This window comes from Pipistrellus hanaki, assembly GCF_964339955.1.
Source record: "Pipistrellus hanaki genome assembly, chromosome: 21".
In the NCBI taxonomy this organism is placed as follows: Eukaryota; Metazoa; Chordata; class Mammalia; order Chiroptera; family Vespertilionidae; genus Pipistrellus; species Pipistrellus hanaki.
In genome coordinates, this window is record NC_140523.1 from 4613543 (window position 1) to 4629415 (window position 15873).

General features: G+C 50.9%; 1 protein-coding gene across 1 annotated transcript in view; it reads left to right on the forward strand.

The window, feature by feature from the left end:
- ARRDC4 (arrestin domain containing 4) overlaps nucleotides 1-12279 on the forward strand; it is a 92230-nt gene extending 79951 nt beyond the window's left edge. The window contains exon 9 of the transcript XR_014793638.1: nucleotides 12268-12279. The gene's annotated coding sequence lies outside the window, so the exon portion shown is untranslated. The remainder of the gene's footprint in view (nucleotides 1-12267) is intronic.
- Nucleotides 12280-15873: the final 3594 nt, after the last annotated feature.

The window sequence follows — 15873 nt, forward strand, 5'->3', positions numbered from 1 at the left end:
CATTAGCATATTACACTCTGATTGGTTGAACAGACGACTGGACGACCAGACACTTGGCTTATTAGGCTTATGCTAGAGTATTATACTTTATCAAAAACAATATTATTATAACTAGAAACTGGAAGGAAAGGGGGGAAACTCTGTCTCTGTCTCTCTGTATCTCTCTCTCTCTCTCTCTCTCTGTTATACACACACACAAACACACAGACACACACACACACACACACACACACACACGCACACCATGAACAGCTTTACTGCCTGATTCTCTGGCTTCCCCCCAAAACACTAATGATTCTTTTAGGCCTCATGCTTTTCTCTAGAAAATGCTCTTAAGTACTTGACACATGCTAATGCTTATTTGTTAGCATGGACAGATAATAAAACGAAGGAACAAGCAGCCAATTCATTTAACAGAGCAACTCGGGAACGTTAATTCTTACACTGTGTGCGATGTTAGTGTCTCTGCGTGCACTTCCGGCTGACTTACGCTCTCTGATACACTCGCTTCCCGTTGGCTGGAATCCCACGTTAATATTAAAGGGCATTCTGCCCTGTGGGCCTGGAGACGTTGGAAATCCTCAGGCAGCGAGTTCACTGATGCAGGCAGCGTCTCTCCCTGAAAACTGGCAGGATGTGCCTCCTCCCTTCCCACAGGACTGAGTTCAAGAGGAGAGGAGAAATAAAGATGGTGCCGAAACCGGTGTGGCTCAGTGGATAGAGCGTCAGCCTGCAGACTGAAAGGTCACGGGTTCGATTCCGGTCAAGGGCGTGTACCTTGGTTGTGGTCACATCCCAAGTAGAGGGTGTGCAGGAGACAGCTCATTGATGTTTCTCTCTCATGGATGTTTCTAGCTTTCTATCCCTCTCTCTTCCCCTCTGTAAAAACTCAATAAAATATATATTAAAAAAATAAATTAAAAAGATGGCGCCGGGAAGAAGGAGGCGACCTACGCTCTTGCCCCTTATCCTCCATTCTTCCCCTGCCCCATCCGGCAGGGAGGGCAGAAGGAGCCCAGGGGACAGAGGGTGATGCTGGGGCCCAGGGCGGGGGGGGGGGGGGGAGAGGCAGAGAGACACACACCTGTGTGGGTCCCGCCTTGCCATGCAGCCCGGCACCGGGGAGCATGCCCAGCCCTGCCGTATATCACATCTCTGTTTCAGTTCTGCTTTGAAGGAGTCTTCCGTGCTCGTCTTTATGCCAGCATCTCGTAAAATTGAATTTATAACCCAAGAGAAGATGAAAATCAATCACAGAATGTGAAACCTCGCTTGACTACGCTATTCTAGTCTAGTTAACTTAATGCGCACCATATTTTCATGAGAAAAAGCAGACGACATATTGAATGACCCTACGGATCTAAAGGGCATTAAAATATAGTGCGGCATTGGATTTTTTTTTTTATTTCAACTTCCCAGTTGGAATTTGTTTTTCACTGGGAAAGGAAGGAAAATCTTATAGACACACATCCTATATCATAAAAAGCTGATATGCTAAGTGTCTGGTCAACCAGTCAGCCTTTCAACCAATCAAAGCGTAATTATGCTAATGATATGCTAAGGCCACTCAACCACTTGCTATGACATGCACTGACCACCAGGAGGCAGATAACAATGTACCTACCTACAATATATAGCTTAAGTTTAAAAAGTTTGGCTCTCAAAAGAAATTTCAATCGTTGTCCTATTGATATTTGGCTCTTTTAACAAATGAGTTTGCCCACCACTAAGTCTTAGACTGTGCTAGCTGAATATGATGAGGTTTAAAACGTGCATAAACACAGAATTCTCCAGTGGAATGTGGAAAGTTGGGTCACAGTCCCAGGAAGTAGGAGAAGGTACGGGGTTTCCCAGGGGCCTGGGAGGGCTTGGACTCATGCAGCATCCTGGGTACCCTACAAAAACCAAAGCTTTGAAGACATCCCGTGAGAGGCCTGGGGGGCAGAAGCCTAGAATATTCTTTTGAAAGTACGGGAATTATCCTTGCAGGCTCCCTCACCACTTTTGCACCAGAAGTCATAGTCCTATTTTTTTAAATATATTTTAATTGATTTTATTGATTTCAAAGAGGAAGAGAGAGAGAGAGAGAGAGAGATACACATCAATAATGAGAGAGAATCATGGGCCGGCTGCCTCCTGCAAGCCCCTCACTGGGACTCGAGCTTGCAACCTGAGCATGTGTCCACACCGGGCATCAAACCATGACTTCTTGGTTCATAGGTCGATGCCTAACCACTGAGCCACACCGGCCGGGCCCTATGTCAATCTTAGCACTGCATGCTCTCCAGAAATCAGCATTTTCCTCTCCCCCAAACGCCAGCCTCCACTTAAACCCTCGCGATGCACTGGTGGATCTCTCAGCTTTGCCTTGCAGCCCGAGCTCGGGGCCAGCCTTCCGAAAAGCCCTGGCCCCTGACCCGGGATATGTCCTCGCTCTCTTCCCTCTCTCTCTGAGGTGTTAAAAGGCTGTGTCTACTCTAAGATCCATTTCTCCCCTCCGCCACCCTCCCACCCCAGCAAAGACTTGCACACCCATTTGTAACAGCCCCTAATACGCGCCTGCATTTGATTTTCCTGGCGCAGCTTGAAATCCTCTCCTTCTAATTACCGGTTCAGTTTTCTCGCATCCCTCCCCGGAGATGTCTCAATTAGTGTACTTTTTCATACCGCCTGTCACCTCCGAGCCGCGAGGTGGGTCCCCCCCCCCCAGCCCCCCTGATCGAAAACCACCACGCGGAAAATAAATGAGGGAACCGTTCTGGGCGGCCGAAGGTTGGGGTTCCTTTACCAACCGGCGCACCTTTAATTGATGATAAATGGCTGGGAGAGCAGCCTTATTAATCCGGCGTCCCCGATCCGGTCGCCGAACTGGGTCCCTCCATCACTCAAAGGAACAGAGGAGACCGGCCAGGCAGGCGCGGTCCTGGGCGCGGGACTTCCATTCAGAGAAAGAGGGCACGGAGCTATGAACACAGCGCGGGGCCACGTCGGAAATTAACTCTCCTACCCCTTTAAGGCCACGGCGACAAACGCCATTTGTCTCTTTGCTAATTATGCTGGCAGGTAATTACATCCTATAGTGCATCCCGCGGATAGTTAGATGAAGGTATGGCTTTCTCCCGTCCCAGGATTCTTTTTTTTTTTTTTAATATATTTTATTGATTTTTTATAGAGAAAAAGATAAAGAGGGATGGAGAGCTAGAAACATCGACCAGCTGCCTCCTGCACACCCCCTGCCGGGGATATGCCTGCAACCAAGATACATGCCCTTGACCAGACTCGAACCTGGGACCTTTCAGTCCAATCCGTAGGCCGACGCTCTATCCACTGAGCCACACCGGTTTCGGCTGCCCCAGGATTCTTTCCATTCCAGCCCTGAGGAAAGATGGGGCGCAATGACAGCCAGCTGTCACCCCCACCCCCCACCCCGTGTGCTTCCTGCATCGGTGAGAGCTGTGGTGCCTTCTAGTTCCCCTAAAAAGCAGCGATTGTGTGGTGCTGACCTAGGTCCGGGGTCCTTCCCCGAGCCTCTGGAGATGCACAGGGTTTCCGCTCCAAATTCACCCTTTTTTGCAAAGCAAGGTCACCCTAAACGTTTACCAGAGGGTGAATGTGATTTGGAAAAGGGTGAACTTGAAGTGGAAAAACTGTAGAAACACACAGAAGGCACGTGTCCAAGGGAGGCATCAAGAAGACCCGAGAGGTCCCTGCCCCTTCTCTCTCTGCAGCCACATTCAGTCTCACTGAAACCACGTGTGACCTCGTCCTGTCCCCTTCACTCTCTTCTATTGCAATGGACTTTTAAAAATATCCAATATCATAATCCTATATAATCAAGGGGTACTATGCAAATAGACCAAACGGCAGGACAACTGAACAACCAATCAAAGCGTGATATGCTAATGATATGCTAAGGCTGCTCAGCAGCTCGCTATGACATGCACTGACCACCAGGGGGCAGACAGTCAGCTGGTGGGCCAGTTGCTATGACGTGCACTAACCACCAAGGGGCAAATGCTCCGACCAGTAGGTTATCTTGCTGCTGGGATCTGGCCAATCGGGACTGAACAAGATGGCCAGGACATGCCCTGGAGCCCTCCTGTGGTCCCTCCCCGGCTCGATCATGCACCGGTGGGGTCCTCGATGTGGCCTGTGCCCTCTTACAATCCAGGATCCCTTGGGGGGATGTCAGAGAACCAGTTTCAGCCCAATCCTGCAGGCAACTCCCCGTGGGAGGGCGCCAGACATGGGGCTCATGGCTACTGAGCACTGCTATGGCAGTGAGAGCCTCTTCCAATCAGGACTGGTTGGGGGGAATCCGTAGCAGGCACAGTGGGGCCAGGATAAGTGGGAGCAGCAGGTAGGAGCTGCAGGCAGCATTGGACTGTGTGTTTCGGCCTGACCCCTGCAGGCCACCTAGAGGGACCCCACCTGTGCACGAATTCATGCACCAGGCCTCTAGTACAGTGTTTCCCAAACTTCTGACATATGTGTACCCCTTCTATAATTTTCGTAACGCTGAGTACCCTTCGTACTCATGAGAACGTAGAATGAGGCAGCTAAGCACGGTGCAGTGCATATCCCCACCAAACTCCGGTGCAACGCGTACCCCCACCAGACTCTTCCCGCACCCCTGGGGGTCCGCGGACCACACTTTGGGAAACACTGCTCTAGTATAATATAGGTGCGCTGGTTGGTAAAGAAACCCCAACCTTCAGCCCGGCCGCCCAGAAAAGCTCCTCATTTATTTTCCGCTTGGTTTCAGTGAGGAAGGGAGAGGAGGAGAAACATCAGTGATGAGAGAGAATCATTGATTGGCTGCCTCTTGCACGCCCCACACTGGGGATCAAGCCCACAACCCAGGCATGTGCCCTGTTTAGGGTTCCAGAATCGAACCTGGAACCCTTCCGTCTTCAGACTGATATTCTATCCACTGAACCAAGCCGGCTAGGGCTAGATCATCATTAAGGTTTCTATCTCTCTCTCTCTCTCTCTCCCTCTCTGAAATCAATAAAACACACTTTCAATGAAATAAATAAATAAAAATAAATGCTGCTCTGAAACCACGCTGCGGCCCTGGAGGTAGCATCCTGCCTGCCCCGGCTCCCAGCCTGCGGAGCGCAGTGCTCCCCATAAAGAAACGCGGAATTAAAAAATCACCACCTCCCGTCGCCGCCGAGCGGCTGGAGAGCCGCCTGTACAGCCCTCTCGTGAAGCGATTTGGCCGCGGGCACGGAGAGCCATACACACACGGACTGTGAAACTTTCATGAAGAAGCGATCTTAGATTCAGAAAAGCATTCAACACCGTGTAATGCCGTTACATAAAGCAGCAGGGACAAAGGGGGAAAGAGCCGACGGGTTCAAAATTGGAGGCTGTTCAAATTAATAAGTGTCCCATTCATTTGATGAATTAGTACGCGGCCACTGAAAGAGATGGCTAGGGAGACTGCTCAAGATCTGAACAACTGGTTGTGGTATTAGGTTTAAAAACTCAAAAGGTATATCAGCCCTAACTGGTTTGGCTCAGTGGGTAGAGCATCTGAAGGGTCCCAGGTTCAATTCCGGTCAAGAGCATGTACCTTGGTTGCGGGCACATCCCCAGTGTGTGGGGGGGGGGGGCGGGGGGGGGATGCAGGAAGCAGCTGATTGATGTTTCTCTCATTGATGTTTCTAACTCTCTATCCCTCTCTGTAAAAAAAAAGCAATTATATATATATATATATATTAAAAAGAAGGTAAATCAGAAAATGAACCCGAGCATAAAATCCACACTGAAATACCAACAGCGACTGGGTTAAAAGGAAGACGTGTGGGTTTATCATTTCCTTTTCTCTGTTTTTCAAATTTTCTGCAATGCATTTATATTCTTTCTATTAAAATATATACATTAATCTGGTATGAAAAAAAGAAAAAATAGTTAACTCTTGTAAATGCGGGCCTATCCAATGAATCTAAAACCAGTGGCGTCCGGCCAGCATGCCTCAGTGGTTGAGTGCTGACCTATGAACCAGGAGGTCACGGTTCGATTCCCAGTCAGGGCACATGCCTGGGTTTCGGGCTGGATCACCAGTAGGGGGCGTGCAGGAGGCAGCCGGCCACTGATTCTCTCTCATCGTTGATATTTCTCTCTCTCTCTTCTTCTCCTTTCCTTTCTGAAATCAACAAAAATATTTTTAAAAAATAAATAAACCTAGAAAGGCTCCCCCAGGGAATTTCCACCGTGCAAAGGGTTCATTCAATCCTTCCCATTCGTTCCACTTCATCCTATGTGCATCTTTCGAATGGGATCAACCCCTACCACCTCCAGGAGGCAGAGTCTCCATGGCAACTGAAGCACGGGCTCTCAATCAAGGCAGATCTGTGTCCGGCAGCGCTACCTGGGCCAGTTACTTAACCTCCCTGAGCCTCGGTTTTGTCATCTGTAAAATGGGCACAATATCCATGCCAACGTTTCTCTGTGGGGACTGAACACGGCAGGCACTGATCTATGAAAAATCTAACACAGAGCCAGGGACAAGGCGGGGCAATAAAAGGTGGCTCTCGCAATTGCCCACCCTGTACTAAACCTTTTTATTTTTCTTTCAGAAAAAAATAGGGAAGACCGAGATGAGACTTCCCCAACTCCAGCACCTCTGGCATTTGGGGCCTGACCATTCTTCAAAGGGGAGGTGGGGGTGGGAGGTTGGGGGGGCAGGTGTCTTGTCCGGGGATTACAGGATGCTCCATTTTCTGTTCTCTGATTCCCGCCCAGCTTCCCTCACAAGAGGGTTAAGAGCCTAATTATTCTAAGAAGCGTTACCTTCACCCACTTCGCGGCAAAAGTGTCCGTACAAATGATGGCAAGCTTTGCAAATGTTGCTGGTGGGAGAGACGAAAATCAATTCTTTTTATGGCTCTTTCCCACTTCCCTCCCTCCTCTCTTCCCCTTTTTCGCCTAATTGGCCAGAAAGAAACGAGAACGAGCCCGCTTTTTCAAGCTGCTCCGTTGTGATGAGAATTTCTCGCCATCCCCTGCTTCTTGTTGCTTTTCCCTGACTTGACCCTGCTCATCCCCTTAGGTCCCTCTGGGATACATTTCCGATTAAGGATTAAGGCGCTCCAACAATTTGTGGGTTTTCTGTTTGTTTTCCGAGGGTCCTCCCTGGGCCATGCCTCCCAGTCTCTTGCATCTGGGAGGGAGACTCTCTGGGAAGATCAACAGTCCCTTCCTCTCAGGCCCAGAGCCCTCTGCTCCTAGGCCCCTGTCCGGTTCCACGTGGCATAAGAGTGAGCCCTTTTCCTGCAATTCTCTCCCTGAACTGGGGGTTCTCAGCAAGGAGTTCCAGACTCAGAGGGGCGATCAGGCAGGCGGGCAGGCGGGCTAGTGGTTGGAAGCCAGCAGTCCCAGATTGTGAGATGGATATCCAACTGCCCATTTAGGCCTGATCCCCATAAACCAGCAGTCGGACATCCCTCAAGGGGACCTAGATTTGGAGAGGGTGCAGGCTGGGCTGAGGGACACCCCCCGGTGTACAAATTTTGTGCACCAGGCTTCTAATTTCTACATAAAACTGTACAACTCATAATCATGAAGAAATAAAATAATTTCTTAATCCCCTGCAGCCATGAGATGAATTCAAGGAGGAGATTAATGAGAACGACTTGGCGGCAATCAACACAATCCGCTATTTCTTGAACGAAATCAAATAAAACGCAGTCCACTCCCGATTCTACAGCAGGCACGGTCATTTGTCTGCGGCTAACCGTGCCTTCCCGTTTTTACTGGCCTCGTTAAGCACGGGATACAGTGTCGTACGTTATAGCCCTGTCTCGCGTCTATTTGCTTTCTTTTTTTATTTTTTTATTTTTTTTATTTTTTTATTTGCTTTCTTTCCCACAGTCAACAGCTCAGCAAGAGCCTTGTAAACCCATTCCCTTAAGGATCGTTCCAGTCCGGAAGGTGCGAATCGATGATACAGGGAAGTCGGAGGCTCTAACTCAGAGGGAGCCACCGTGCCACCAGCACACGCAGTGAGGGCCAAAGGCTGAGGATGGCATTTCCGGTCCAGTTTGGGCCCCTCCTGGGCACCTTAGGCCAAGGGCACAGGCCCAGGTTGCAGGCTCCATCCCCAGTGGGGGGCATGCAGGAGGCAGCCGATCAATGACTCTCTCATCATTGATGTTTCTATCTCTCTCCCTCTGTCTTCGTCTCTGAAATCAATGTTAATTGATTGATGATTGATCGATTGATTGATTGCACCCACCCCTGGTCTCTTAGTCCAAGAAACCTGGGGCCTGAGGATTGCATCTCACAATGAAAGCTCAGGACCGCTATGTTAGAAGTCCAAGGACAGTGAGCAGACGAACCACCAGAGGGCGCAAGAGATCACCGAGCCCTGAGGACTCTGAGGTCCAGGGGGACATAAAAGGTACCTTAACCTCTCTAAATGCATCCGCCTTCCAGAAATCCTCACTGGGTCTCACTGAAGCCTGGCCACTGCACTGCTAGGGGGTGATGCGTCGCTATTTGGTACTTTCGGTAATTTTGGTAAATTAACCCCAGAGAGCCTCAGATCTGCCAGGAGCTGGCCCAGCAGCCGGGCTCCAGACCCCAGGTGTCCTATCCCCTGGCCTTCCCTCCCTCACACAGTCACACGCCCGCCGCAGCCTTTCCAGGGCCATGCCTGGGTGCCCGGTGGCTCTTCTCTCTCTTCAGAGGCAGCCATTCTGCTCACGCCGCCTCCAGGAAGCCCTCCTCCCCATTTCCTGCCGTCATTCTAGGCACCAGACAGGAACCAAACACGAACAGGGTGGTAAGGAGGCTTGCACAGCTCACAGCACCGGTTTCGATGCACTGACCGTTTATGCAAAGCCACAAAGCCAGCCGGAGGAGAGCTCGTGACCGCAGGCGTTATTTTTTTTTTTAACATAAAATGAAAAACAGATGCGAGGTTTCCAAAAATGTCAGAGGTGCCTAGTGCACAGCTTTGATGGACAAAGATACTGCAACAGACTGGAGGCCGCGGCTCGCTCAGGCATAGTTCTACCCCAAAAAGTGCACCCTCATCCCTTCCCTTCCCCCCCCCCCGCCCCACCCCTGGCTCAGGTCCTATCCGTGGGCAGCCCATAAACAGTCTGACCATCGCGAACTCCCATTACCAACAACAAGCGCTGCCCACACACTCTGTGGGGAAGTGTTCGTGGCTAATCAATTAAATTGATCGCCGTTTATTCAGTAAAAACCTGCTTTCTAAACAGTTCCTCCCTACACGGTGTTTTTGTCAGCTGCGAGAAAACGGGAGAGGAATTAGAGCTTTTCCTTTAAATTAGGGGTGTCGAACTCAATCAGAGAAGGGGCCAAAATCTAAAATCCAGCCTAAATCGCGGGCCGAATGGTTTACTGAACAGTCATAAACTGACAATGTCATAAACTGACAGCGGAGTGCAGTGATGACAGCACGGTGCGGGCCACATTGCAAGGCCTGGAGGGCTGGATTTGGCCCGCGGGCCTTGTGTTTGACACATGTGCTTTAAATGCAAGAGTGCACATTTGTAAAGGCATTAGGAGGGTGTGGACAGGAGGGACACCCCCCCCCTCGGCCCAGTCCAGCTGGCACGTTCCCATGGAGACCTCCCCCCACCTCCCGCCATTCCTCAGGTCACAGGCCGCTGGGACCCGGGCAGAGGCAACCACTGATGGCAGAGATTATGGGATGTCTGCGTCCCACCGGCTGGGAAATTGATCGGCTCCATTCAGCACCTCGGATGGGAAATCAATAGCTGACAGGCGGGTCAGGGGCCGTGATAAGTGACCACAGAGTGTGCCTGCTGTCTCTCAGGGAGAGTGATGCTCTCAGCCGCAAACGACACCCCACAAGTCCCATCTGGCCCGGGTACCACACGGAGGGGTCGGGGCCCTTCTGTGAGTGTGGTGGCATCCACGGAGGGCGGGTCCGGCCTGCTTGGGGTGAAGGTCTTTCTAAAGGGGGGCCACCGGGCCCTGGCTGGTGTGGCTCAGTGGATAGAGCCTTGGTCTGCAGACTGAAGGGTCCCAGGTTCGATTCCAATCAAGGGCACATGCCCGGGTGACAGGCTCCATCTCCTGTAGGGGGTGTGAAGGAGGCAGCCAACCAGTGATTCTCTCTCATCATTGATGCTTCTATCTCCCTCTCTCCCTCTCCCTTCCTCTCTGAAATCAATCCCATATAATAAAGGGCTAATATGCAAATCAACCGAACAGCAGATCGACCGGTCACTATGACGTGCACTGACCACCAGGGGGCAGGCGCTCAATGCAGGAACTGCCCCCTGGTGGTCAGTGCGCTCCCACAGGGGGTGTGCTGTTCAGCCAGGAGCCGGGCTGACTGCTGGCAAGTGCCCTTGGCCCAGGCATGTGCCCTTGGCTGGAATCGAACCCTGGGACCCTTCAGTCCCCAAGCTGATGTTCTATCCACTGACCCACACCAACCGGGACGATATTTCTTTAAGAGACGGAGGCAGAGGCAGTTAGCACAACCCAGTTAGCGGGGCTGGGGGTGAAATATCTACACGTCACAGCATCCACAGAGGGGCAGGGAAGAGGGAAACCTTTAATAGACACGGCCCCATCAAAGCAACTCATAATTAGGTACAAATAGGGCGCATGGCTCAGCGCTTTGTACAGATGCGTGGCCCAAGGGTGCTCCTGGCACATATGTGGTCCCAGAGTGACCCCTAGTGTTAAAAGGGAAGGAGTTCATTTTTAAAATGACATCAAAAATTAGCAGCTCTTACGGAGCCTTCGGGTACCCCTAAGGAATCTTCATCCTGTGATGAGATACAGATGTGATTTTTTTTAACGTATCTTATGGATTTTTTGGGGGGCAGGGGGATCAGAGAGGAAGGGAAAGGGATAGAGAGTTAGAAACATCGATGAGAGAGAAACATCGATCAGCTGCCTCCTGCACACCCCCTTCTGATGTGCCCTCAACCAAGGTACATGCCCTTGACCGGAATCGAACCTGGGACCCTTTATTCCACAGGCCGACGCTCTATCCATTGAGCCACACTGGTTAGGGTCAGATGTGATCTTTATACATTTTCTTTTTATTGATTTCAGCGGGAGAGAGAGATAGAAACATCAGTGATGAGAATCATTGATCCGCACGCCCCACACAGGAGATCCAGCCCGCAACCTGGGCATGTGCCCTGGACTGGAATCGAACTGTGACCTCCTGGTTCCTAGTGATGTTTAACCACTGAGCCATACCAGCCGGGCAAAGATTTGTCTTACTTATGGCGCAAACACCCAGAATCCCCTGGGACACAGGGAAAATTGATATTGGTAAAGACGCGGCCATGGCCTCCACACCTCCTGGGAGGGGAGGAGACACGGTTATCATGGCTGTCCACGTGCAGACTGGAGCTGGCAGACCCTGAACTGGAGGGGTGAGGAGCCCGTGTGAGCTAAGGGCCAGGCTGGGGCCCAGGTCTCCCAGACCCTGACTCCTAAGTCTCTGGAAATAGCATCCGATCTTCTATCCCTTTCAATAAACTTTTGCCTGAGAGCGGTATTGCATTTTATGAAGTGGGCGTTATTGTGTGTGTGTTTGTTGTTGTTGTTTTTTATGAGTTACAAACAGTAGGCACTTGACCTGTACTTCAGAGGGGCTCAAAGAGTCCCATCATGCCAAAACCGGTGTGGTTCAGTGGATAGAGCTTCGGTCAGCGGACTGAAAGGTCCCAGGTTCGATTCCGGTCAAGGGCATGGACCTTGGTTGCGGGCACATCCCCAGTAGGGGGTGTGCAGGAGGCAGCTGATCGATGTTTCTCTCTCATCGATGTTTCTAACTCTCTATCGCTCTCTCTTCCTCTCTGGAAAAAATCAATAAAATATATTAAAAAACAAATAAATAAGTAAAAAGTCCCATCTCTGTCTCATCCAACTCTAATGAGGGGTTACGGCCGCCCATTAATTGGTTCTGTGACCTTGAACACACCACTTAACCTCCTTGGCGGAGTTTCTGATTCCATCATAAAACCGCTCTCCATCTGACAGCGCAGCCTCGGGCCCTAGCCTCCCGGTCGCCACGAGACAAGTTTTCAAAAGCTCGTCTACACACCCACCTTCAGATCCCCGCCCCCTCACAGAAATCCCAGTGCTGCGGGTCTAGATGAGGCCTGGGAATTGCATTTTTATAGGGAGATGCCTTGAAAGTGTGGGTGCAGGTGGTCAGAGAACTTCCTGCAAACACACACACACACACACACACACACACACACACCAGTTTATGTGTCTGGCACCAAGGATGGTCTGGGCCTTTTCTCACCCAGCATTCTATCAACCAACAAATTCGTAAACTACGGAAAAGAGAGAGAGTAGTAATTACGAATGAGGCAGCGTAGACGGAAGAATCCAACCAGAGTCTAATAAAAAAATTTTAAAAATAAAAAAATAAAAAAACTAGCCCTGGCTGGTATGGTTCAGTGGCTAGAGCGTCAGCCTGCGGACTGAAGGGTCCCGGGGAGGGTCCCGGGTTTGATTCCGGTCAAGGGCACACGCCTCGGTTGCAGGCTCCTCCCCAGCCTGGAGCAGGGCGTGTGCTGGAGGCAGCCAATCACTGTCTCTCTCTCACATCGACGTTTCTCTCTCAGTCTCTCCCCCTCCTTCCACTCTCTCTAAAAATCAATGGACACACAACCTCGGGTGAGGATTTTTTTTTAAAAAAAGAATAGTTTGTGTTGCACATACTACTTTCCTTTCTCCTTGAAGGGAAAGGTCCCTCCCGCCCTGACCGGAGGCCCCACTTTTGCGATGTCTCAGTCTGCGGATTGAACACCAGACCCCAGGTCCCCCGCGCGCCGTCCGCGGCCCCAGAAGCGTCATTCTGACATGGACCCCCGCCCGTCGGGGGATCCTCAGAGCATGTCGCCAGCCAGATCAATCCAAGCCTGCTCCGCACGAGTAGACACGGAGACTAATAAATCACTGGCCCATGGATGGTAAGGGTGGTTCAATGCAGGTAATTATTTTTTTTTAAATGACTTTGGGAGCAAAAAAAATCAAAACCTGGGAGCATGTGTCTGATGGAAAAGGCCTACCCGGAGGTTTGGGAGCGCTCATGCCCCCAGGAGCCGGGAAAGGCCGCCGAGCCTGGCGGAGTCTGATGGACAGAATCGATCGCTGCCCCTCCCACGTCACTGGGCCCTGCACCCGCTCCCCTCCGTCCCTCCGGTCCCTCCCCAGGAGGCGGAGAGGCGGGGCCAGAGCACCCCTCCAGCTCGAACATGTTTGCAGGAAAGAGTCACACCGGCCCATCCATCACCACGCCTGTCAGCCCGAGAAGGTGCTGAGACAGGGGCAGGGTTGGAAAGCTGGTGGATGGAAGGCAGGCCACGTGCTAACCCGACACACGGTGGGAGGGGCGGGGGGGGGGGGGGCAGGGAGAACTGCAGGTCACTTCTGCAAACTCTAAGGCCCACAGTCACCACCAAGGATGGTCTGGCATTAAACCTTTAATGAAAAGCAGTCTATGGTGGGCAGTCACGGGATCTTCCCTGACAAAGGTCCCTCTGGACCAGGGGTCCTCAAACTTTTTAAAGTGGGGGCCAGATCACGGTCCCTCAGAGAGCTGGAGGGCCGGACTATATGAACTACTAATTCCTACTGTAACACCTCGGCTGCGCTCACTGCCCAAAAAACCTGGCGGGCCGGATCAGACTCCTCTGCGGGCCGCATGTGGCCCGAGGGCCGTAGTTTGAAGACCCCTGCGTCTGGACCTTAACTGAGCCTCTTGTCAGTTTGCGTCGTTAGAAAACCCGATCGCTCCGGAGTCGGAGTCCCAAACCAGAGACGCTCGCCTCAGAAGCTGTGGACAAGTTCAACCAATAAGCAGAAAGGGGAAAAAAGGAGCTAGCAAAAGGGGGTCTCTGATTAGAAACCTGCTTTCCTGGAGCATGTTTGATCAGATCCACTCGCCCTGCAAAGACTTCGCAAAGGGTCTGCGGCTCTCACGCTTTTAGCGGGAAAGTCTTGCTCACAGGCACACAGAAAACACATAATTCTTGAGCCTCCTGAGAAGATTTAACTTAGGTGATGCCTCTGGCAGAAAAGTCTTACAGGCCATCTACACTAATAAAAGAGAAACATGCAAATTGACCGTCACTCCACTACACCCACCAGCCAATCAGGAGGGAATATGCAAATTAAAGAAACAAAGATGGTGTCTGCCCAGCTGCTCCAGGCACTTGGAATGTACACTGTAACTTGATTTTTCGGCAGAAACTTGGGTGGGGGTGAGAGGCCTGGTGTGCAATTCACAGGATGTTTCTTGCCTTCATCACTGAAAACAGAACACACCACCCTGAGCTAGCTGGGCACAGGTTAATTTTAGCGTGGGTATCGCTTATCCTGAATTCCCCGAAGGATACACGTATGCCAACGTCGCTCTCACACTCTCTTGCTCTACTTAAAGCTTGGAGTGATGAATAGGGATGCCGAAGGGGCTCATGGGAGCTGTGAAATACGCTCCCGGTAGATTACAAACTACGTTGAGCAAAAATTAGAAGATGTAATCACTACTTTATCATCTAAAACTGGCTCTCCCTGCTGGAGGCTGATTTCTGTAGGTTTAATACACAGCAGGTTATGCTTTATGGATCTGTCCGCAGAAATGCTTTGCTGGGCGTTTTCATCAAGGTGAGCTCAGTAATGAGATGGTTAGGGGGCCTGGGCAGGGGTGTGGCTGTCCTTGGTACTGAGCTGGACATTCGTAATTCTTTTTCTTAATATATTTTTCTTGATCTCACAGAAAGGAAGGGGGAGGGAGAGAGAGAGAAACATCAATGAGAGATCATCATTCATCGGCTGCCTCCTGTACACCCCCTCCCCCCTGACTGGAGATCAAGCTTGCAACCCAGGCAGGTGCCGTGAGTGGGAATCAAACCACAATCTCCTGGTGTATAGGACAATGCTCAACCAATTGAGCCATACTGGCTGGGCCTGGAAGGTCATAATTCTTGGGCCTCCTGAGAAGTCTTAACTTTGAAAATGCCTCTGGCAGAGAAGTCCTACAGGCCCTGCTTTCTATAGGTAAGCGCATCTACACTAACAAAAGAGAAACATACAAATTGACCATCACTCCGCTACGCCCACCAGCCAATCAGGAGGGAATATGCAAATTAGAAGGACAAAGATGGCAGCCACCCAGCTGCTCTAGGCACGGAGTGGCCAGGTGGAGCAGGAGTCTGCTATGAGAGGGAGGGTGGGGGCCGAGTGGGGTGAAGGGATCTACAGGAGTGGCACTCAGGTGCAGCAAAGATGAAGACTGCAGACTTCGAAGTCTACAGTGAAGATGAAGAAGGAAGACTCCGGCCAGAGCGAAGGCGTGTGTCCTGGGTGCTGGAGGAAAACTGGTGCTGGAAGCCACGGGAAGGAAGGCCTATTGCACAAATCTCTTTGTACAACGGGTCTCTAGTGAAGTTAACAAAATCAACAAGGAATGGAAAGACCATGCAGAGCCAGAGTTGCCCTTGAAATTCTCTCGAGTAGCATAGTGAGTGGGGTAAGAATAATAATAATAATAATAATAATAATAATAATACTTAGCACTGCCCGGCTGGTGTGGCTCAGTAGCTGAGTGTCGACCTACGAACCAGGAGGACACAGTTCGATTCTCAGTCAGGGCACATACCCGGGTTGTGGGCCCCATCCCTAGTACGGGGCGTGCAGGAGGCAGCCAGTCCATGATTCTCTCTCATCACTGATGTTTCTAACTCTCTCTCCCTCTCCCTTCTTCTCTAAAATCAATAAAAATACATATATATTTAAAAAATATATATATATATTTTCTACCCAAACACGTTGCACGACAGTTTGGAGTAAAAGCCTCTTTCTGCCCCAGTGACCCCAACA